At 46.0% G+C, this 25,195-nt stretch overlaps 1 protein-coding gene and 1 long non-coding RNA gene across 7 annotated transcripts in view; one reads left to right on the top strand and one right to left on the bottom strand.

Moving 5' to 3' along the window:
• Positions 1–25,195, bottom strand: part of MPG (N-methylpurine DNA glycosylase) — a 47,655-nt gene that overhangs the window by 2,590 nt on the left and 19,870 nt on the right. The window lies entirely within an intron of this gene.
• On the top strand, positions 19,142–23,694 carry LOC125643418 (uncharacterized). Of its 3 annotated transcripts, none has more exons than XR_007358723.2 (3): positions 19,142–19,460; positions 21,104–21,185; positions 22,637–23,694. It is a non-coding gene; the product is annotated as an uncharacterized LOC125643418 (long non-coding RNA). The 3 variants fall into 3 exon arrangements; XR_007358722.2 differs by lacking the exon at positions 19,142–19,460 and adding an exon at positions 19,484–19,908; XR_007358724.2 differs by lacking the exon at positions 19,142–19,460 and adding an exon at positions 20,291–20,376.

Below are 25,195 nucleotides of genomic sequence, written 5' to 3'. Positions count from 1 at the left end.
GTTGGGAGTTCTGAGGGGGGCAGTCAGGGGGCGGGAAGTGGGAGGGGGCAGATAGGGGGCAGGGGCCAGGCTGTTTGCAGAGGCACAGCCTTCCCTACCTGGCCCTCCATACCGTTTCGCAACCCTGATGTGGTCCTGGTGGAAAGTAATAATTAATATATTAATTATTTTTGGGAAAATATGGTCCGGTACAGATCCCGGATTTGGCTTCTATTATTAGAAAGAAATAAGTCTCTCGCCAGTTCTCTTGTGCTGAAGGAAGCAGCCCTGTTAGTTTGCAAGGTCTGTGCTAATTGTAAAAAAACATTCAGAGACAAAGAGTTTGCCCTAAAACTGATAAGATAACATGTTACAAATGTTTTTTTTCTGAATTCAGGAACAAGATTTGTTGTTCCTCCACTTTTACATTCCTGTCTTGCTTGTTTTCTTTTCATGTGTGACAAGTGGCATGGATAGATTCACTGGAGTCTGTCATGCCCCAATGATTTGAGACTAGTTATGTTAAGTGAAATAGGATGTGATTGTAAATGTATGTTTGAATGAGTAATAAAAGGTTGACGTGCCAGCCTAATAAATAATAACTACCCAGGAACATTCAGCCAAATAATGCGCAGGATGGAGATAACCAAATGACCCCGTAGGGCAAACCGGAATCCACCCCCAACTACCCCAAGGACGGAGAGGCCGAAGAACCAAAAGATCAAAGAACAAGATAACAAGCTGTCACTGCTGTGCCATCTGCATGATGGACTATCATTTTAAACGTGAGAACAGTGATTGATTATCACTTCAAATCTGAAAACAGCATGACGAAGCAATCCATGACCTATGGATTTGAATGAGGATGAATTCTTATAAAGGCAGACCCTAAAAACTGAGAACTTTGAGTCTGGTTCTGCAACCACTCTCCAGGAGCATCAGATGCGCATCTGACAAGACTCGGCTCCATCCTCGTGTCCAGGCCAGTGGCTTGGCAAGAGCAACTCTAAGGCTGGTAACTATGATGATAACCTTGCAGAACCTGTGTGTGTATGAATGAATGAATGTGTAAATGAGTGTGAAATTGAATGGAATGTTACAGCTATAACTGACTGCTTACTATGATTCTTTCTGTATCCACAATAAACGTGGCATTTTGCCTTATCCCCTTTAATAAGATCCTGCTAGTTTTTGTTTTATTGGTATAACAGCCCTTGGGCCAAAAAGTTTGCCCACCCCTGCCTTAGTGTGTCGTTGTGCACATTGAGGTTCCCAACCAGACACAACTAAATCTGAACTGTGTGGTGTCTGGTTCTGGGACTAGAACCTTTCAACACTCAGAGAGTTCATTAGTGACTAACTGGAAATTCTTAACAGTCAATAGAGTCAATAACCAGCCAACAAATTAGGCAACAGGGCCCCCAAGGCAGAATCATCTGGAGACCTGTGGAAAGTAAATGCAGCCTGCCCAAAATGGGGCCTTCATCATGGGGCAGAGGAAGGCTCTAATTCCTCACAGGAATACGGACTTGGGTGCTGCCCTCCAGTCCGTACCCTGAAAAAGAGAGGCACAGAGAACTGACTCGTCCCCCTGGCCCTCACTAGTGCAGGGAAATGTAAACACATAACACTCCCTGTACTGCTGGCCACCCAGGGACCCCTCATCTCCAACATCTGCAAAGCCAGTAATGCCGACTCAACAAGAATCCTCTCCCCTCACACACACTCAAGGCAGCCTGAACCATCTGGAGCCAGTCAGGGCCTAGTCCTCAATCGCCTGCTCTCACAGATGCAGCAATGCCTTCTCCCTCACGAGGCCCAGAAGGGCCTCCAATTGCTGTTCTAAATATAATGCTGCACTCTGAAGCCTAAGACAGTAACACTGGCATAACGATTGTGTGTCCCAGGAATATCATCCATGCCAGAACTGTGCCACTACTACGATCAGTTATGAGGCAGTTCTGACCCACCCAGGAGCAGAGCAGCCACAGATCAAGCCGTGGAGCCTAGAACCAGTTGTCAAAAAGCAATTTCATCTTCTCTACCTCAAAACAGGATTAATGGCAAATTTCTCAGAGTTCATTTATACCCCACTCTTCCCACCCTGCATGCCCACCCCCTGACCTGCTGCTGCTGCTACAGAAAAGATGAATAGCCAGAGGACTGGTCAGATTCAGAGCTTTGGACTGATGAATCATACTGGCACTAAGTGTGAGTCAACACTGTGATGCTGTTGCAAAAGAAGCAAATACAAATTTAAGTTGCATTAGCAGACACAGCATGCAAGTCACAGGAGGTGATAGTTAGGCCCCGGCACTGGTTAGGCCTCAGCTGGAGTACTGTACTCAATTTTGGTCACCAGTATATAGAAAGGATGTAGAGAAACTGGAAAGGGTCCAGAAGCGAGCAACAAAGATGATCAAGGAGATGGAATGCAAGCCATATGAGCAAAGGCTGAAGGAACTAGGTATGTTTAGTTTGGAAAAGAGGAGATCTAGGGGGGACATGATAACGGCCTTCAAATACTTGAAAGGCTGCCATAAAAAACATGGAGAAAAGTTGTTCTCTCTTGCAACAGAGGGCAGGACAGGAGGCAATGGGTTCAAACTACAGCAGAGCAGATTTAGATTGAATCTCAGGAAAATCTTCCTGAGGCCTGGTCTACACTGTGAGGGAGAGGGGAGAGAACAATCTAAGTTACGCAACTTCAGCTACGTGAGTAATGTAGCTGAAGTCAACATACTTAGACCTACTCACAGCGGTATCTTCACTGCAGTGAGTTGACTGCTGCTGCTCCTCCGTCGACTCTACCTACGCCTCTCGTGGCGCTGGAGTACAGGAGTCGACGGGAGAGCGCTCAGGGGGTCAATTTATCACATCTAGACTAGACGTGATAAATCGACCCCCGCTGGATCGATCGCTGTCCGCTGATCTGGCGGGTAGTCTAGACATACCCTAACCGTAGGAACAGTAGGCCAATGGAACAGACTGCCTAGGGAGGTTGTGGAATCTCCTTCACTGGAGGTTTTCATCTGTCTTGGATGGTTTAGACAACAAATCCTGCATCTTGCAGGGGGTTAGACTAGATGACCCTTGCAGTCCCTCCTAACCCTATGGTTCTGATTCTAAGTACTGCAGGAATTTTCCATTGTCTTCCTTGTTTCCATTCCGACTCAGACACACTGGCTCCCCTGTACTTCATGGGGCACAAGTGTGACCTGAGGAGTCATTGGGTCAGGTTCCCCGTTGCCCTGCACATTGCACAGAGTGCGTGTGAACCCACTCTGCACTAGTGTGAATGACACGCATGGTGCAAAGCGAGAGGCGAGCCCAGTGCTGTGCATGGAGTAGCTTCTGTACTTGGGGATTACATCTGATGCTCTGCAGGGCAGATCACAGGCTGACTCCTGCACTGGCCTCTGCAGAAAACAGAGCCAATGGAAATAAATGTGTTGGCCCATGAGAAAGGTGTGTGAACAGGACAGGATCCTGGGGTGGGGAATGGCGGCCTAGTCCTGCATGAACAGAAGATTTTGGCAATAAAGCCAGCATAAGTGGCCACAGGAGCTTCACACCAGCACACAAAACCCCTTCAACATATGGATGGCAGGAGAGAATGCTTCAAAACTCAAATCATCCGGGAAATGTGGTCACTGATCTTTTGGTGTCTTAGTCCATTCTCAGGGCATTCTGGGAAATCTCACTCCTTACAGACTTTGCATCGAACACATTTTCTTGAACTCCTGCAGCTCTTCCCGATACTGGGAAAACTGCCCTGAACAAAGCAGTCTTCCCCAAATACATAACCCAACCCTAAGTGGAAACGAGAGTGCTACCCAGATATTTTCCATTTTGATGGTAAGGAAGGTTCTGTCTGTGACCCTGAGTGGGCGAGCAGAGACCAGTTGTGTGCGTTATTCCTACACAAAACACTCCCTGTGCTGCTGGCCACCCACAGAATTCTTTATCTCCAACATATGCGTGCTCAGTAATGCCAGCTCCACAATAATCTCTCCCTCACAAGCTCCAATCAGCTTGAAACATCTAGAGCCATTCAGGGCCTAGTCCTCAATGCCTAGGTCTCTCAGTCCAGCAAAGGCTTCTCCATGGCACTTCCTAGCTTCATAATAGTCTCTGATTTCTCTTCATGCTCTACATGAGTCTAACAGAGCACTCCCTAAAATTTCTGTCCGCGGCACAGCGGGGTGTGTTTAGTAGAGAACACAATTTGCTGAGTTGTGGTGTGTGTTTTGTGTTGGACTCATGATGTCTCTGTTGCTCTCCATCCAGCCGGGTAAAGTCAGCAAAGCGATTTCTGACAGACATTAGCAATTTGTTGCATTTCTGTGATGGGGGTGCCTAGGACGTGCTGGTCTTGCAGTACAATCCCTGAAAGCTAAGCATTCAGACGGGAGCTTTCCTAGCTTACCCTCAGACACGCTCAGAGACAGAAATTCAAGCAAAGAAATTCCAAGCAAATACTAATTACACCAGCTCCTTTTGTTCCTTGTTAGTGACTGTGGTCACCATCTGGAATCAATTTACATTCCTTGGGGATTTCCTTAAAAACAATACTGCTTTTACACAGAGATTACTGAGGCTCAGGTCGTCCCCTCCACTAACGTGAACAATGGGGTCTGAACCACTCCTTTAGAGCAGAGCAGGGTGTGCTGCCTCCGAGAGATCCCCTGGAAGCTCCTCTATGGCTGTACCCCATTGGGAACAGCACCCACAGGCTGCAGTGGCAGATGAGAGGGGGCGATGATGAGAACCAGGCACTGCAGCACAGTCCTTGGCCGACCTTATGGGTACCTTGCTGGAAGTTCATGCTGGGAGCAGGTCTTTCCCCCACTGTGAATCAACAGCTACTGAAGACTCAGACAATGGCAGGAGAGCTCCTGCAGAAGAGTCCACAAGGCAGAAGATGGGGGCCGTGTGGCTGACTTCTGCCTCCTCCCACTTTTCTTGTGGATCCCCAGGATCTTGGCAAATGGGAACCCATGTCCCCAGTCCTCACTGCACCTAGCAGCTGCTTTTCTAGACATGCAGGATGCTCTCACCCCCAAGCACGTGTATTTCCCCCCACAAGAACAGATAAACCCTTCGAGGCGCAGTCCAGGCTGATGCTGTGCCTGCCAGAGAGCTGGAATCTCCCCTCCCTAACCCCACGGCCACCTCAGTCCACACACCCTGAAGCCCTGGCTCCATCAGCTGGCTTTGGTATTTCCTTGGCATCCATTTGTAGAAAAAGAACATAAGAACGTTCATACTGGGTCAGACCAATGGTCCATCTAGGCCCATATCCTGTCTTCTGACAATGGCTGGTGCCAGGTGTTTCAGACGGAATGAACAGAAGGGGGCAATTATGGAGTGATGCATCCAGTCCCAGCTTCTGGCAGTCAGAGGTATAACGACACCTAGAGCATGGGGTTGCATCCCTGACCATCTTGGCCAGTAGCTACTGATGGACCTTTCCTCCATGAACTTATCTAATTCTTTTTTTAAACCCAGTTATAGTTTTAGCCTTCACAACACCCCTGGCAATGAATTCCACAGGTTGCCTGTGCGTTGTGTGAAGAAATATGTTTGTTTTAAACCTGCTGCCTATTAATTTCATTGGGTGATCCCTAGTACTTGTATTACACGAAGGGGTAAATAATACTTCCCTATGCACTTTCTCCACACCATTCATGATTTTATAGACCTCTATCATATGCCCCCTTAGTCATCCCTTTTCCAAGATGAACAGTCCCAGGCTTCTTAATCTCTCATATAGAAGCTGTTCCTTACCCCAATCACTTTTGTTGCCCTTCTCTGTATTTTGTTCAATTCTGATATGTCTGTTTTGAGCTGGGGCAACCAGAACTGCACGCAGTATTCAAGGTGTGGACACACCATGGATGTATATAGAATGAGAGCAGGCCATCTACACTGCCTATTCATCAGTGGTGCAGGCCAGAGCAGCTCGCTCCAGTATGGAGGTGCTAGCTATTTACATCACGTGCCTAAGCAAAAAGCCCAACTCTCAACACAAGGAGTAGAGTCAGAGATAAAGCCTGGAATCCCAAAGCAGTGAAGATGCCAGTTCACTTTCTGAATAGTAGGAGACCAGGAAGCTGTAGTGGTCAGGACCCCCACGAAGCAGCTACCTGTTCTTTCCCAGGGAATAGCTCCAGCTCTCATTCATGGAAATAGCTTTTGGCTGTTAGCAAGAATAAAATACTCCTTCCTCGATGACGCTCTGACTCACCGCTCCTAAAGTGTCTCCTTTTATGTGATTGTCTGCAATACGAAAGCTACAGGAAAATGCATGCATAGTGACACAGAGCCTCTGGGGGGGGGGCGGGAAATACTGGGGCCCTGGATTTTATCAGCATATTCATCCAGATCTGGCAGCAAGGCAGCTACACAGGCAAGTTCAGGAAAAACTAGATGCAGGAAAGCCAAGGAAAAGCTGGATGTAGCATCTGGGATAAGACGAGAGCCCAGTGTAACTCCTCTGGGCACAGGGAAGGCTGTTTGTATTAGGGTTATTTTGCTGTTGCCAGGATATATTGTATACTCAAGAACGTTAACAGGTATCTGCCAGACTTTTCAATAAACTTCCTCCCACTCCCTGCCTATAATTTCTCCAGCAGCAGCTGTGCACCTCCATCAGAACACAGAGTAACTAGTTCCTGGGTTGGGCTGGGAACCTAGCCCAGCAACGTGCAGGCCATAAACTGGTAAAGCCCCATATGAAGCAGATTTAGATTGGTAAAGTCCACAGAGGGTTTCATTCTCTCATCGGAGTGATAAAGAGCATCTGCAAATCCCCATTGATTAGTTATGTTTTTATGAATCTAAAGATATAATCAAGATAAACAAAAGCACCAAAATTTGAGCTCATCTGAACAAAGCCTTCAGCAGTTCTAGCATCCTCTACCATGACTTCTTGTTCCAAGGGACAAAATGGCAAAGCATCAAAGAATCCAAGGCTGCCACTCACATGCTTACAAAGCTTCTTGTCTCCAGCCTCCCACTGGCCTGAGCAGCCATCGCCAACATTCTACCTCTGAGCTGACAGCAAACACTGAGGTCATCAAAATACTAGCGAGCTGGAGGAACTGTACTAACTCATGAGAGTTATGGGGATGAATGTAACAAACAACAAACCTACAACTGCCTTTTGAGTGGGAGGGACTGGGACTCTTCCACTGAGTCATTTAAGCTCCATAACTCTCCATATGAATATATATAATTGCTGTTAGACCAGAAAAAAAAACCAAAAACCAGATCCCACTGGAAGCTTGGGACACTGCCTGGATAGTCCAGAAAGTCATCGTGTCAAATGCTCTCCTGTCTTTGTCCATTTCAGGAGTTACTGTGGCCAAGTCTACAGTAGGAAAACGTTGCTGGTTCAACTATACCATGGTAAAATACTATAGGCATAATGGTACACTAGACCAGCAAAGCACTCCTATTGTGGATTAAAGCTGTACTTCTGCAGGTACGATTCACTACACCCTCGTCCCAATCCCCTGAGCAAAACAAGCTATACCAGTAAAAGCGCCATTTTGCTGGTACAACTATGTCCACACAAGGGGTTTTTGCAGGCACAGCTCTGTTGGTTGGGGGTGTGATCCCTGACCAACAGAACTGCATCAGCAGAAGCCCCTATGGTAAACACCCTTATCCGGCATAACTGACTTTTACCAGTATACATACTTTTCACAGAATCACAGAAATGTAGGGAAGGGTCCTCAAGAGGTCGTCTAGTCCAGCCGTCTGTGCTGAGGCAGGACCCAATAAACCTAGACCATCCCTGACAGGTGTTTGTCCAATCTGTTCTTAAAAACCTCCAAGGACCGGAATTCCACAACCTCCCTTGGAAACCTATTGTGCTTAACTGTCCTTAGAATTAGAAAGGTTTTCCTCTTATCTAACCTAAATCTCCCTTGCTGCAGATTAAGACAATTACTTCTTGTCCATCCTTCCGTGGACAGCACTTAACATATTTGAAGACTGTTATCAGGTCCCCCCTCGGTCTTTTCTCAAGACTAAACATGACCACATTTTTTAACCTTTCCTCATAGGTCAGGTTTTCTAAACTTTTATCGTTTCTGTTGCTTTCCTCTGGACTCTCCAGTTTGTCCACATCTTTCTTAAAGTGTGGTACCAGAAATGGACACAGTGCGCCAGCTGAGGCCTCCCCAGTTACCTCCTCTGTCTTACACATGGCATTCCTGCTAATATTATCTCACACTGATATTAGCCTTTTTTGCAACTGCATCACACTGCTGATTCATATTCAATTTGTCCCCCAAGATCCTCTTCAGCAGTACTACCACCTAACCACTTATTCCCTATTTTCTAGTTGTGCATTAGATTTTTCCTTCCTAAACGTAGTACCTTGCACTTGTCTTGGACTTCATCTAATTAATTCTAAATATACTAATTCTCCAATGTATCAAGGTCATTTTGCTGGCTTTGTAGCACAAGACTTGGCCTTACAGAATATAATGAAAAAAGTGGAGGACTCTTGTTCACATTACATTGTAATAGTCAGCACGCAGTGCCAGTTCTACAGGACCAGAGTCCTGTCCATGCTGAGTTCATCCTTGGGGCAGCTAAGGAAAGCAGCCATGGGGGAAACATATCTAAGCTCTAAGTCACCTCTCTTGGCCCCTGACCCTGACCTACCCGACAGCCAAAATGACCCCCAGTGTAATTTAAAGCAACTTAGGGGCTCTTTTAAATTACATTTGCTGCAGCAATCCCATGGGGCCTCCTGTGCCCATCCCATCCCCAACCCAACATATGCCCTACCTGGAGGGGGCTTTGAGGGAACAGGTGACACAGGATCACCACAGCACCTTGCCCGCTGCCCAACAAAGCTGCACCCCATTCTCACTGTGCCAAAAATTCTGTATAGGGACTGCTATTCATCCAGTCCAACGGGACCTCCATCGTGGCCTGTATAGCAGCAACGATACCTGGAGTAACCGCTGCCTATTGGCAGAGGTCACCCTGGACTGCCTTCTCCTCCTTTCCAGCAGCACAGGCACAAGGAGATAGGCTAACAATGCATTTGGGGGGTTCCTGGGAATAGCTGCCTGAAGTTTAAGCAACAGAGTGAGGGCCTGTCTATACGAGAGAGTTGTACTGCTTTCGGCCTAGTTAAAGCAGTATGGCCCTCATACTATGAGCACATATCATCAGTACAAAGGTGCTTTATTGCAGTACAGCTATTCCCACACGGGAAGGGGAAGAACTTTACTAGGATAAAAGTCACCTTTACACAGCTCACTGTCCACTCTACGGTGGTTACAAGTGTAACTATTTGGTTAAATCAATCAATCACCCCAACCAGAAATAGTTCTATAAGTGCAGCATTCAAGGGCAGACCATGCCTGAGAGGCTGAGACAGCAAGGTAGTGACATCCTTAAGGGGGATGAGTTCAGATTGTGTGCGAAGCAGCAACTTAACTGGGTGTTTCCTGGCTTCTTCACACAGGAGTATGGGAATAGGAAGAGAACAGAGAACAGGAGGCACTGTTATGCAGCAACAGCCTTAACTGCACCTTAGCAAAGTTCTTTGTAAGTGATTTCCATATTGTAGTTCCAGTTAGCTTAGAGAAAATGAGCATTTGTTCCCGTATTGCCCAGCTCCTTGCCAGACTTTCCTGTCAGTTCAACTTCCCATGACTCTCTGCAGTTAGGGATTAGGTCATTCCAGTTGTTATGAGTCACACTGTGTCAGACTCAACAAGATCACTGTATGATCAGTTAATGAGATTTTTGTTGTCAGTGGAATGGCTCCAAGAAGTCCTCCCACTGCTCTCATTCAAATGCACCCTTGGGACCCTTGACACAAAGCTGAACTTTACTGAACCCATTAATGTTTTATCATAAAAGTTTGATGCTACGGGTTAGGGGGGCTGAAAGTACTTTTGACTCGTTTCAAACTGACCTCCCTACACCTCAGTATTCCTCATCATCAATTGGCAATGATGAGAATTCCCCACCTGACAGGGAGCTAGGAGCTGGAGTTCTTCTATCTTCGTAAAGTACATCAATGTCTTCGGAAGGAAGGACCTGAATGAACAATAAGTTATTGTTTTTATAATAATCATCTCTTTGTTTCATTTCATCAAGCCCTCTGTCCTGGGCACTCCCTGAATTAAGAGAAAAAGGAGTCTGATAATATTTTGGGGGAGTCTTTTCCTAAAATGAAAATATGCTGCACTGAAAAGTTTGTTCTATTTTTCAGCTCCCTCATCCTTCACCTCATAGAGCCTTGATAAAGTCAGAGATTTCAACTTTGGCAAATTCCCAGACAGACACAGCCCAAACAGCTTTGGTTTATTGTTGTTTCACTTCAGATGGATACACAGCATCCTCATTAGCAGTAACCACTGAGATGATTGAGAGTTTTCTCTGAAGAAGCTGTGACAGCCGTTCTCTCTGTACAATGTACATAGGAAAGCCCTAAGTCTTTGCTTAGGATTCTAGTCCACTGCAGTTTGTTACATATGTTTGAAGTTTTTAGAAATCTCCATGAGGTTAGCAGAAGGGGAGAATCCTCAACAGAAAGAGCTGAGGAACAAGAAAGAGAGGAATATCCCAGCAGGGTCATCCCGCTCCTAATTCAGAAATTGACCCAAGATATCCTCCAGTGGCACAGAAGAACATCCCAAGAGGTGCACAGTGTAATACGTTGTTTTGGAACAAGTACTTGCAGCGATGAGAGACCGCCTGCTTAATAATTTTTTACTGTAACTCATAAGATCTAATACCAACTCCATGAAGTGCAAAAACTGGCTTGAGCAGTCTCCATCTTGGAAACTCCAGGCAGAAAACTTGCCTCTTTTCCCCCAATTGCTCCCATTGCATTTGGCAAAGACTGGTTCTTCTCCCCTATCTGTAGTGTTTGTGATATATACCGGCCCACGCAAGTCCTGCGTGCATTTTGGAAAGAGAAGAAAATCCCAAGAAAATGGAGAAAGTCCATGCTAGTACTGATATACAAACAAATGGCTGACATGCATGACTGTTCAGAATGCCAAGGAATCAATCTGCTGTCCCACTGCATGAGAACATTAGCCGCACTCACTGAACAGCAGAGCCAATTTTAGGAAAGGAGCAGTTTGGTTTTAGAAAAGGAAGTGGATGACAGATGGTATGCTCATCTCTAGACGGTGGATTGAAAAGAAGCCGGAGGGAAGAGTCAAGCATGGTTGAGCTTTCTTTGATTTGGAGAAAGCAGTCAAAGTTCCTAGGAGAATGCAGATGTCTTTGCTACAATTCTATGGGGTGCTGGAGGACCCTGTCTAGACAGCAATGGGCTCACGTGAGGATTCCATGACACCTTTCAGTGTAACAGAGAGTTTTGAGGTGAAAGTTTGGTTCCATGAGGAATCAGCACTTAGTCCTTTACTATTCATAATTGTGATGGACTTTATAAGTAAGCAAATCCAAATGGAAGATGGTAAGGAGTTGATATATGCAGATGATACTGTGCTACTGGCTGATAGTGAGGAACTGATACCTGGACCAAGAAACTAACAAACTATGGTTTCAAAATGGGTAAAGAAAAGACTGAAGTCACGTGGATGACTCATGTGGAACCAAGACAGACGAATATTGTGATTGAAGGCCAGGGCCTACGTCAGGTTTCTGCATTAAGTATGTTAAGGGCTGGTAAGCAGCAGCTAGCAAAGACTGATCCAGCGCCCGACTCCAGCTAGCTGGGAAAAGAGGAAGAAGACAACAACGATGACGACTCTACGTCAATTTGTGATGTCATATTCCCCTTTCATTATGGTCTCTGGTGAAGAAAGGGATTAGAGTAAAGGAAAAATACCCTAATCTAACATTCTCAAATTTTCTTTTTATGCCTTCATTTGTCTCCAGTAAGAAGGAAATGCTTTCTGAGAAGCTGTTTGTGGTTATTATTTGGTGCTAAATTTAATAAGATGCCCAAAGTCTCTAGAGATCTTGGTTAATGCAAGGGCGTGTTCACATAAGGGATAATTCATAAACAAAAAACTTGGTCAAAAATGAACCAAGGTGGAAAGTGGGTTTCAGTGCAGTCTAACAGCCTAGACACCCAAACACACCCAGGCAGCCCTTTCAAGGAAAAGACAAGGGGAGAAAGTCTGGAAATGAGCATGATATAATAATACAGAAAATGCCATATAATATATGGCACTCATCTCCTGAAATCCCCCTTCACTTCTCACCCCATCTGATCCACATGGCCCCCAAACCCAACTCTGTAAATACTTATGTGATGGTCCCAGTAACAAATTACTAGGGATAAGATTATTCAAGTCCTTTTCCAGCCACACAGGGGACTAACAGAAAGAAAGCTCACCTGCTCAGACTGTGACTCCAACTGCTGGGCTCCTCACCTGGTAATCTCAGCTGTGACCCCTCCCTTCACTCAATGCCAAGGTAACCGCCCAGGTATACAAAGGGAGTAATTTACTTCCCACTCAATGCATGGGAGGAGCAGGGGAGGGAATGGGACTGAGTCACAAGTCATTTTCTGCTCTGTTCTGCTCCTGGGGTGGTGCAGCTTACTCAAAGGAGGAAGTAAAGTTACAATTTAGCCCTGAAAGATTACTGGCAAAGGAACCCTTGAACAGGAAAAAGGATTTTGTGATCTAGTTATTACCACCAAAAACACATGCATCTACCACTCAGCAATAAGGTGAAAGCAATGCTTCATAGCTTCCAAGGCCAGAAGGGACCATTGAAATCATCTAGTTCAGGGATCTCAAACTCAGATCACCACGAGGGCCACATGAGGACTAGTATATTGGCCCAAGGGCCGCATCACTGAAACCCCCCCCTGCTGCTCCTGGCCCCACCCCTGCCCCACCTCTTCCCATCCCTTCCTCACCCCAAAATCCCCACCCCAACTCCAGCCCCTCCCTGTCCCTATTCCAACCCCTTCCCCAAATCCCCACCCTGGCTCCGCGTCCTCCCCTGAGCACCTGGCTCCCCGCTCCTCCCCCCTCCCGCCTGGAAAGTGCTAAGTGGGAAGCGCCTGGAGGTAGGCAGAGGAGCGGGGATGCGGTGTGCTGGGGGGGGGTGGGAAGAGGGTGGGTGAGGGGAGCTTGGCAGCCACAGGAAATAACTCAGGGGTGGGTGGGGGCGCAGGGAGCTTGGCGGGCCACAGCAAATAATAACTCCGTAAGCCACATGTTTGAGACCCCGGATCTAGTCTGACCCCCTGTATAATGCAGGCCACAGAACTTCCCCAAAATAATTCCTACAACAGATATTTTAGAAAAAATCCAACCTTGATTTAAAAATTGTCATTGAGGGAGACTTCACCACCATCCTTGGTAAATTGTTCCAACGGTTATTAACGCTCACTGTTAAAAATGTTATGTCTTAATTCCAGTTTGCATTTGTCTAGTTTCAACCTCTAGTCATTGGATCATGTCATACCCTCCTCTGCCAGACTGAAGAGCAGATTATTAAATTTTTGCTCCCCATGTAGATACTTAGACTAATCAAGGCATCCCTTAAACATCTAGATTGAGCTCCTTGAGTCTATCACTATAAACCATTTTATTTGAGCATAAGCTTTCGTGAGCTACAGCTCACTTCATCGGATGTGTACTGTGGAAAGTGTAGAAGATCTTTTTATACCACAAAGCATGAAAAAAATACCTCCCCCCACACCACTCTCCTGCTGGTAATAGCTTATCTAAAGTGATCACTCTCCTTACAATGTGTATGATAATCAAGTTGGGCCATTTGATGACATCTTCATCATCTGGACCCATGGAAAAGAAGCCCTTGAGGAATTCCACCATGATTTCAACAATTTCCATCCCACTATCAACCTCAGCCTGGTCCAGTCCACACAAGAGATCCACTTCCTGGACACTACAGTGCTAATAAACGATGGTCACATAGACACCACCCTATACCAGAAACCTACTGACCGCTATTCCTACCTACATGCCTCCAGCTTTCACCCTGACCACACCACACGATCCATTGTCTACAGCCAAGCTCTACGATACAACCGCATTTGCTCCAACCCCTCAGACAAACACCTACAAGATCTCTATCAAGCATTCTTACAACTACAATACCCACCTGCGGAAGTGAAGAAACAGATTGATAGAGCCAGAAGAGTTCCCAGAAGTCACCTACTACAGGACAGGCCTAACAAAGAAAATAACAGAACGCCACTAGCCGTCACCTTCAGCCCCCAACTAAAACCCCTCCAACGCATTATTAAGGATCTACAACCTATCCTGAAGGATGACCCAACACTCACAAATCTTGGGAGACAGGCCAGTCCTTGCCTACAGACAGCCCCCCAACCTGAAGCAAATACTCACCAGCAACCACATACCACACAACAGAACCACTAACCCAGGAACCTATCCTTGCAACAAAGCCTGTTGCCAACTGTGCCCACATATCTATTCAGGGGACACCATCATAGGGTCTAACAACATCAGCCACACTATCAGACGCTCGTTCACCTGCACATCCACCAATGTGATATATGCCATCATGGGCCAGCAATGCCCCTCTGCCATGTACATTGGTCAAACTGGACAGTCTCTACGTAAAAGAATAAATGGACACAAATCAGATGTCAAGAATTATAACATTCATAAACCAGTCGGAGAACACTTCAATCTCTCTGGTCACACGATTACAGACATGAAAGTTGCGATATTACAACAAAAAAACTTCAAAACCAGACTCCAGCGAGAGACTGTTGAATTGGAATTCATTTGCAAATTGGATACAATTAACTTAGGCTTGAATAGAGACTGGGAGTGGCTAAGTCATTATGCAAGGTAACCTATTTCCCCTTGTTTTTTCCTAGCCCCCCCCACCCCCGACGTTCTTGTTAAACCCTGGATTTGTGCTGGAAATGGCCCACCTTGATTATCATACACATTGTAAAGGGAGTGATCACTTTAGATAAGCTATTACCAGCAGGAGAGTGGGGTGGGAGGAGGTATTTTTTCATGCTTTGTGTGTATAAAAAGATCTTCTACACTTTCCACAGTATGCATCCGATGAAGTGAGCTGTAGCTCACAAAAGCTTATGCTCAAATAAATTGGTTAGTCTCTAAGGTGCCACAAGTCCTCCTTTTCTTTTTGCGAATACAGAGTAACATGGCTGTTACTCTGAAAACTATAAACCATGTTTTCTAATCCTTTAATGCAGTGACTCTTAACCTTTATTGCAGCCTGCACCCCTTTGGTTCTCAAAATATGTTCTCGTACCCCTTATCAAAAATCAAAATATGTTCTCGCATCCCTTATCAAAAATCACTGAGATAGATCAGTTCTTTAAACCATATATATATTTTTGTTTGTATTTTACAGTAATCATTAAAAAAATGTATAAAGTTAATAAATACCTAGGTTTGATTAAACAAAGTAGTTGTACTTACATGCCTGTGCTTAATTTGTGTTTTCAATTATTTATCTTCTAAAAAAATCTGGCATGTCTTGCACCCCCAGAAAGGGCATCTCACACCCCCAAGAGGTGCATGCACCCCAGTTAAGAACCACTGCTTTACTGCTTCCTTTCTAAGTAAAGTGCATAATTTTGATTAGGTACAAACATAACAGGAGAAATGATGTTTTAGAAATAAGGCAGCTGTGGACAGGTGGAAGGGAAATAGCCCCCTGAGGCTGTTGTACATCAGAGGTGAGATTTCACTCTGAATAGTACTGAAGTAGCCAGTTAAATGACCATGTCTGATGTGATGTTTCACAGCTGGTTTTGCTAAAGATAAAATGTGTTTTACTTTAGATCCCATGAATCACACATTATGTAATTTGCTGAGTTGGTATTGTTTCATTTAATACTTTAAACAAACACTGTAATTATTCCACAGATTATGTTTTCTAGATTGGGTTGTCAACCCTCTCTGGGAACATAAGGCAAACGCCGAATGTAACAATGAAAAAGCTGAACATAGCTCACCAAAGAACTGTGTGTATTGTTTCTTCTGGTTTTCCACTGACCTACTGCCTGCTTTTCTAGTCATGCATCTTAGCAGCTGCTTGGCTCCCAAATGTGCTTCAGCTTTAACAGTAACAAAGACATGATGTTGAAACAGCTGAGTGGATTTAAGGTTACTGACATTTTTAGGACTCTCTTACCAATGCTGCTTTCCTCTAAAGTTGATCATGAAAGTCCTGAGTGATCTGAGTTACATTTGTTTTGTTATCTCAGCTCTTGTTCTGTCTCCAGATACTATATTTTTTATGTATGTTAGCACAGAGGCAGAAGTGTGACTCGCTGTCTGCATACACATTCCTGAAACTGTCAATTCAAAGGTTGTCTACCGTGTCAATGTTAAGAGCTTAGGACTCTGAATTGTTTAGGGATGGGAAAACCTTGAGCTCTGCTGGGCAAGTGTAGACCTCAAGGCAATCTTTCAGAGTGAAAATTAGCTAAACCAACATGCCCAACGACCCTAAGCCCTTGCTGGAAAATGTTACGATGCTAAAGACTGACCAACCAAGGGACTTTAATCAGGGCACACGTATCCTTCCTGCATGAGGATGTCATACCAGCTGATAAAAGAAAAGGAGTACTTGTGGCACCTTAGAGACTAACCAATTTATTTGAGCATGAGCTTTCGTGAGCTACAGCTCACTTCATCAGATGTATACCGTGGAAACTGCAGCAGACTTTATATACACACAGAGAATATGAAACAATACCTCCTCCCACCCCACTGTCCTGCTGGTAATAGCTTATCTAAAGTGATCAACAGGTGGGCCATTTCCAGCACAAATCCAGGTTTTCTCACCCTCCACCCCCCCACACAAATTCACTCTCCTGCTGGTGCTAGCCCATCCAAAGTGACAACTCTTTACATAATCAAGTCGGGCTATTTCCTGCATAGATCCAGGTTTTCTCAGATGATGTGATACCAGATGATGTGATAGATAGGATAGTCACATAGAAACAGCACCTCCAGAGGTTACACACAAGGACAAGATGGGGAGTTGGACTGATCAGCTTTTCCTCCAAAAAGACTGCATAAAGCAGGGGACACTGCTCACTGTTCTATTCCAAACTCAGCCACTAACTTGATGCGCAACCCTGGGCAAGTTCCTTCCCCTCTCTGCACCTGTTTCCCCTTCCACACTTTATCTGTCTTCTTTGTCTTTGGAGCAGGGAGAATCTGTGTGTTGGTACAGCGCCCAGCACAATGGGGTCCTGCTCTTGATTGAAGCCTTTGGCTGCTGCTGTAATTCAAAGAATAACAAAATGTATAATTCCCGCAACAGCAACCATTGCTGTTATGGGAATTACTAGTAGCATCCAAAGTCATGCTCTATTGCTACAGTCCCCTAGTTATTCTATACCAGTGGTCCCCAAATTTTGAGGGGCCACGCTCCCCTCACCCCTGTCCGTGCTCCCCACCCCTCCTGGGGCCAGGAGTGGGGCTGCAGCTCTGGGGAAGTGGGGGAGGGGTTGTGGACAGAGGTAAGGGGGCCGAGGTTGGAGCTGCAGCTGAAGGTGGGGCTAGGGCTGGGAGAGGGACAGGGAATGTAGTCGCAGTCAGTGGCCGAGGCTGGGGGCGGGGCTGGGAGCAGAGCAGCACCTGGGCCAGCAGCGGATGCAGAGCCATGCTGAGGCTGGGCATGGGGTCAGGTGCAGGACTGGGAGCTGGGGACACAGCTGTGGGCGGGACCAAAGCAGAGCTGGGGGCAGGGAGGGGCTGGGTGGGGCTCTCTCCCTGCCTCCCATGAGGGCTGGCCCAGGCCCTGCTGCCCCCCACCCCAAAGGTTCCTCTGTGGCTCCCTAGGGGCGCACCCCACAGTTTGGTTACCTTGGTTCTGTGTGTTCAGATATCAGTTTCTATGATCCCTGCTTGCCTTTGCAGAAAAAAAGGACTCAACTCCCTGAAAATGTGCTCTGTAATGGGTTCATCTCATGAAACCCTCCTTTAGTGGGACTCATCACCTGGAGTGCCAAATTGTGAAGTCATGTGGATTTGGCTTTCAGCATGGCTGATTTAGAGCCCGCCTGCACTGCCCGATGTATCACATGAGGGGATCATGTCAAAACACAGTTTGGTCCCATCTTCCCAGGCAAGACCGATCTAGGACACCAATGACTGAAGCATTATCAAGTTGTAGCACGATTCTCCCATGTGGTAGAGTTGGCAGTGTAGAAAGACCATACTTCATCTACTGCTCTGTGACGGATTATTTTCTCACGGCTTTTTCTTTATATCATAGCCACAGTGAAGGTCACAGGAAAAGCAGTACCAAGTCCTGTCACGTACCCAGGAAACCCAAAAAGAAAAGGAGTACTTGTGGCACCTTAGAGACTAACCAATTTATTTGAGCATGAGCTTTCGTGAGCCACAGCTCACTTCATCAGATGTGTACCGTGGAAACTGCAGCAGACTTTATATACACACAGAGAATATGAAACAATACCTCCTCCCACCCCACTGTCCTGCTGGTAATAGCTTATCTAAAGTGATCAGCAGGTGGGCCATTTCCAGCACAAATCCAGGTTTTCTCACCCTCCACCCCCCCACACAAATTCACTCTCCTGCTGGTGCTGGGGGGGAAGTGAGAAAACCTGGATCTATGCAGGAAATAGCCCGACTTGATTATGTAAAGAGTTGTCACTTTGGATGGGCTAGCACCAGCAGGAGAGTGAATTTGTGTGGGGGGGTGGAGGGTGAGAAAACCTGGATTTGTGCAGGAAATGGCCCACCTGCTGATCACTTTAGATAAGCTATTACCAGCAGGACAGTGGGGTGGGAGGAGGTATTGTTTCATATTCTCTGTGTGTATATAAAGTCTGCTGCAGTTTCCACGGTACACATCTGATGAAGTGAGCTGTGGCTCACGAAAGCTCATGCTCAAATAAATTGGTTAGTCTCTAAGGTGCCACAAGTACTCCTTTTCTTTTTGCGAATACAGACTAACACGGCTGTTCCTCTGAAACCAGGAAACCCAATACATCTCCCCTGTGTCTGAGCAGGCAATTCTCCCTATAAAAGGGGACTTCCCCCATCTTATGGCTGGCTGGCTGAAAGGCCAGAATGTTTGAGACACTGGCTTCCTGCTGCACCAGTTTAGCACACTGATGTAGCAACACTGGTGCAAGCCTCTAATGACATGGATGCACGTGCTGACAGAAAATGGAGGTTACAGACCTGTAACTGGAGATTCACTGAGAGCTGTGTTCCCTGTAAGATGCACGCGTGGGCGGCTGCGCAGGAGAGATTTAATCAGCCCAGCTGATTAGCTGAGCTAGCACAGCCGGCAGCCTGTGTTCAGGTGCCCCCCCACCCCCAACATTGCTCTGTCCTGCAGCTGCTCCCAAGACCCTCCTACTGGCTGTGGGGGATCAGGGAGGGAGGGGGTGCTGATGGCAGGGTGTCCCCCTCCCCCGGCCCCTGTACCCCATCTCCACAGAGCAGGGCTCAGGAGGACTTAGAACTACTGAGGTCTGAACGGTGAGTGACTGAGTGCCTGTCTTAAAGACCCAGTGCAGTGTTTCTGAGATTTCCCCAGCAGCCAGCTCACACAGTCTCTCTCTCTCCCCTTCCCCATGTACCCCACCTCTGCAGAGTGGGGGAGGGGAGATAACAGGGCTTAGGACAGAGCAGGAGAGCTTTCAGTGAGTGTCTTAAAGAGACAGCGTACGGCTTTCCCCAGCAGTCAGCACACACAATGTCTCTGTGTGTCACACACATGCACGCACAGTCTCTTTCACACTCACCTCCCAACACATACTTGTATTATTGTTGTTGTTACTTCTTGGTATTTCCTGCAACGCACATTCTCATGCATCTGACGAAGTGGGTATTCACCCACAAAAGCTTCAGCGCCAATACATCTGTCAGTCTATAAGGTGCCACAGGACTCTTTGCCATATATTCTCTGTAATTCTATTCTTTCAAGGTGAGTTATTTTAGTGTTTTGACTCGTCAATGCATTTCATAATTTTTATTTCTCTTACACTTAAATTTAATTCTTTGAGTAGTGAGTTCTAAAATCCCTAACCTGTCCTGGCTGGAGTAATTATCCCTATGGTAACTTTAAAAATATATATATATTATATCTAGGTTTTTTGTTTTTACTGGTGGCACACATCCCTCAGTGCATATAACAAAATTTATTCCACACAGGGATGGAAAAAATTAGAGGGAACACTGATTGAGATGTGTGGTCTCTATCTGTATTTCACATGTGAATACCCACATGCATCATGTGGCTGAGATCCAGAGATTTCTAGCAAGTAGTGTCCATTGGTCCACGCCTGTGCAGCTGTTCTCCTTGAGCGCAGAACTGAGGGCATAAGGGCAGTGCAGACTCTCCAGTTCCTCTCTTACCGCAAATCAGAAGAATTCAAAGCTGAGGGGATGGAAGGTGAGTAGTGGAATACAGATAGGGACCACACATCTCAAAAGAACCTCCAATTAAAGGTCAGCAACCTCCATTTCTTCTTTGAGCGCTGGTCCCTATGTGTATTCCACATGTGGGTGATAGATAAGCAGTATTTAAACAGGAGCGGGTGGTGAGGATACAGTTGTTATAGATTCTTGTCATACTGCAGTCCCAACAGCTGCATCTGCAGAGAAGGCTTGAACTAAAACAAATGTTTCCTGAATGTAGGGATGGAGCTTCAGGTAGCTGGTCTACAGCCCGGAGCCCAAGCCCTGGAGCCCCCATGGAAAAAAATAGTGGGTGCTCAGCACCCACCAGCCACCCGGCCATCAACTGTTCAGCAGCGGTGGGGAGGTGCTGGGGGAAGCGGGTGGCACGGGGGCAGGAAGAGGCGGAGCAAGGGCAGAGCAGGGTGGTCCTTGGGGGGAGGGAATGGAGTGGGGGTGGAGCACCCATCCAGACAGAAGAAAGTCGGAACCCGTGTTCACAATAGGTACCTCTCAGAGAGGTGCTGCCAAAGTGGCTCGTGCTCTAGTGGAATGGGCTCTCACCCCAGCCAGGGGAGGAATACGCACTAATTGGTAACACAGAATGATGCAGCTGGAGATCTACTTAGATAGTTGCCGAGCAGATAATACCTGTCCTCATAACCACTCTGCTATAGCTCCAATTAATCCTGGTGATTTTCTATCCATTTTGTCCTTTGCAGGTAGAACACCAGAGCTCACTGACATCCAGAGAGTGAAGTCTCCTGTCCTCACTAGAAACAGGAAGTTTTGGGAAGAATACCGGTAAATTGATAGATTGATTTATGTGTAACTCGGAAATTATTTTTTGGGATGAATTGCAGGTGAAGGGAAACCTCCTAATGAAAAATAGTGTAAGACAGATCAGCCATGAGTGTTCTCGGTTCACTCTCCTACCAGCATAACTATTCACAATGTCTCTGGTCAGACCCGAAAGAAGAGAAGACTAAGGATAAGGTAGGGTTAAGATATTCTCTGGTGAGGTGCAAGTTTCAGTTTGTCCCAGAGTCCATGATGTGCAAGTAGTCGTGACCGATCAATCTTGTGCATCCACAATCATTGTGGATGGCAGGTCTTTACAGTGATGGGTCGGTACCATCAAAGTCTATTGGGAAGCTCTTAGATGGTGTAAGTATATGCCGATCCTTAGGCTTAAGGATCAGAGCTGAAATTGGTTCCACCACATCTCTTCTCCTTCGATCCTTGCCCACATGTGAGGACTCACCCGACTTGGGCGCAGACCTGGAAGGAGATCTGTCCTTATGCTTACAGAAGCATCCCTTACTCTCATGAGAAGTCCTGGATGATGACTTCTCAGGCTTAGCAGCTCTGGCTTCTGCTCCCAAGCTTGTGCTCGGAGGCATGCTGCTCGTCAGTTGAGGCTGATGTATGGGGGAATCTCCCTGGTCTGGATCAGACTGAGGTCTCATAGCCTTCTCCATAGGATGTTTTCTTAGCTACAGCTCTTGTGCCTCACAGGTTCCAGGGGGAAATGAACAGCAAATACTGCCCTTAGCTGAGATATGCACTTCTCCCAGACAACAGAGGCAGTGTTGGTGCTCATTGCTCACAGAAAAGGAATGGGCACAGGAGATGCAGTTCTTAAACCTTAGACTCTGGACATCTTTGTCCATAGGGAGAGACTCCATGAGGGCAGGGAGAAACTAAGGGTTGGTCTACGCTACTGAGGCCTGGTCTACACCCGGGGGGAGGGGGGAAGGCTGATCGTGAATAATGTAGCTGAAGTCAATGTACCTAGACCTACTTACCGTGGTGTCTTCACTGGGGTAAGTCGACGGCTGATGCTCCCCCGTCGACTCCATGGAGTACCGGAGTCGATGGGAGAGCGCTCAGCAGTCGATTTATCGCATCTAGACTAGATGCAATAAAATCGACCCCCACTGGATCAATCACTGCCCGTCGATCCAGAGGGTAATGTAGACAAGCCCAAAATTTGGTCCTCTTAACTACATCACTGAGGGCTGTGAAAAATTTCGCACACTGTAATGTAATTAAGCTGACCTAAGCTCCGATACAGACTCCTCTAGGTTGACGGAAGAAATCTTCCATCAACCTGGCTATGGCATCTCAGAGCGGTTAATTTACTACAGAGATGGAAGAACCCCTCCTGTCACTGTAGTAAGGGTCTATGCTGCAGCTGTGCTGCTGTTGTGTTTTTAGTGTAGACATACCCTAACTATACTATATATTTACAGGTTTGAAGCAGAAGAAGCCTGGAGAAATCTGTGGACATAGAGGATTCCGACTCGGGCCATGCAACAGTAAGAAGGAACGGAAGAGGTACAAGTCCCACCAACACTTACACCCTTGGTTGAGAGCATAACAAGAACAACTAAACAGGCACGGACCAATGGACACGACTTGCTAGAAATCTCAGGCGCAGGGTGCACGTGTGTATCCACTTGTGGAATACACATGTAAGGACCAGCACTCGAAGAAGCGGGTATTATGCAAGTCCTGCTCCTTTGGTAAATTACTGGATTGAGCTGCTGCAATACAGAAGCCTAGTGGTGCCAACTGGCAAAGGATTCACTACTCTGTCAGCAATTCCTATCAGGGCTGACAAACTCACTACTGCGAACACATTGCTTTCATGGTATTTATCTATAAATTATGAATTGTAAGGTATCAAATGAAAGCTGGAGACACACTGGCCATACCTGATGAAAGCTGTACATACAGATGGTGTGTAAGCAGTTATATGTACCTACTAAAATATGTTTTAAACTATTTAAAAAAGCAAATTTGACAAACAGGTTTTCTGCCGGACAAACTATAGCCATTCACCTGTCCCTGTCTCTGATGTAAATTAAGCACTGTAAGCCAAACACACAGGAGCTACATTTGCATTCCAAGTCAGCATGAGGCTGAGAAGTCCTCCTGAGGGTCAGCACACTGAAGAACAAATGGAGGGTGTTTCCAACCTTTACTGGTCTATAATTGGGGGACAAGACAGATATTTTGGTTGTCCATCAGCAAGGGAGCAAAAAGAACAGCGCCTTTTGCATTCATGAATGCTGGATCCTAGCCATGTAGATTGGTGACATTAGGCAGAAGCTTTAGGTGAGACACTGCTTTAGACGAGACGCTGCTTTAGACAAGGATTTCAGCCTGTTAAAGGTAAATGTAGGCTCTAAGGACCATGTTATACCTTTTGCTTTACATGTAACCACTTCTGTTTCCATTATCCTTTCTCAGTATCTCTTAAATCTTTATCTTTGACAATAAACTTACAATTGTTTCACTATAAATACATCTCTGTGCTATGGTGTCTTACAGACCCTGATCCTGAGCTGTACCAATGAAGCTGTGTGTGTATATATACCGTTCCTTTGGGAATAGGAAATCTGGTAATTACTGAGAGCGACCGGTGACAGGGGCTGAACACTACAGGGGGACACTCAGAGGAGCTCAGGGACTGGGGTACATCCAGTGTTAACTTTCAAGACAAAGCAGGGGCTGGCAGAGCCCTGAGGAATTTATTTGGGTGACTAATAGACTGGGGATGTCAGGGAGCTGACACCGAGTTTAGCACAAACAAGTCTCTCTCTCTGTCTCTCTCTCACAGAGGCAAGGGGGGGTAACAGTGACTCACAGCCCTGGGCACCCCAAGAAAGAATCACAGCTACTTCTGCACCAATGCTGGATGTCTGCCGCAGCACAATGACATCAGCGCAGTTCCAAGGGGACGGATTTCCTCAATGTAGACAGGTCTTTGGAAGCTACTACAGGAGCAAGGCAATCTGTATCAACAGACTCTGCCTAGCTGTTCTTTACATGTTCTGACATGTATCTGTATAAATGCTTCACCAACCCACCTGACGCTCTCAGCTCCAATACAAGACTCAGACGTACAATGGAAGAGCAGCCCACGAGGGGCAAATTTGTTCTTGCAAATCCCCTGTAGGGCTACTGATGAGGACAAATTTTTATCTTAAAACAAAAACAACCCAGTGAATATATGAACAGACCGCACACAGACATCAACCCTTCTAATAAGCCTGAACACAGGTATCTGAGGAAAAGCTGCTGATAGAGCCAATTTCTATCATATCAAGGGACTCAATTTAAGCACAAAAGATGGTGGTTGTTTTTTTTTTTTAACAGAAGATTATTATTCCCAATATTTCAAGCTGTATAAATCCCATCCCAGCTGAGGAAGCACTCTGCCTTTTATTATCTGGACAGACTCGTCAGAGACATCTTAATGAAATTCACATGTGCTAGTCCAATACAATCCAGACTCCTCCATTCAGGAACACAAGATTCCTCCTGGAACAGCCATGGGAGATATACTAGTTCTTCCCTATGGTTTTAAGCTGACACTGGCTGGCTGGCTGGCTGAGCTCCAAAGACTGACATCTGAAGATTCATGGTCACTTGTACTACGAACATTTGCTTCCTACTTAGGAAAATGCCAAGTGATTTTTTAAAAAAAAAACCTCCTTGGCACAAATGCAAAACCATTAAAAAATATCATCTGAAAATTCCAAAATAAAATAAATTAAATAATTCCTCTAAGAATAACCTATTGCAATATTAGGATGTCTTTAGTAACCCATAACTTTATTCCGAACTGCACAGGAAGTGAGACAAAGTAGGACTGAAGGAAAGTCATTCTGCACTTCAATGAATAACATATTGGCAGGCTTGGAAGGATATTTTCAGATAAGTTTCAGTATAACTTGAAGTCCTTCACACCAACTGCAGTCCCAGCTCCCCTGATGAGGGCTTCCTAATATTATCACCACAGT

Source organism: Caretta caretta, chromosome 10 (genome assembly GCF_965140235.1).
Source record: "Caretta caretta isolate rCarCar2 chromosome 10, rCarCar1.hap1, whole genome shotgun sequence".
In the NCBI taxonomy this organism is placed as follows: Eukaryota; Metazoa; Chordata; order Testudines; family Cheloniidae; genus Caretta; species Caretta caretta.
The sequence above is the reverse complement of the archived record's forward strand: the minus strand, read 5'-3'. Positions and strand labels throughout refer to the sequence as shown.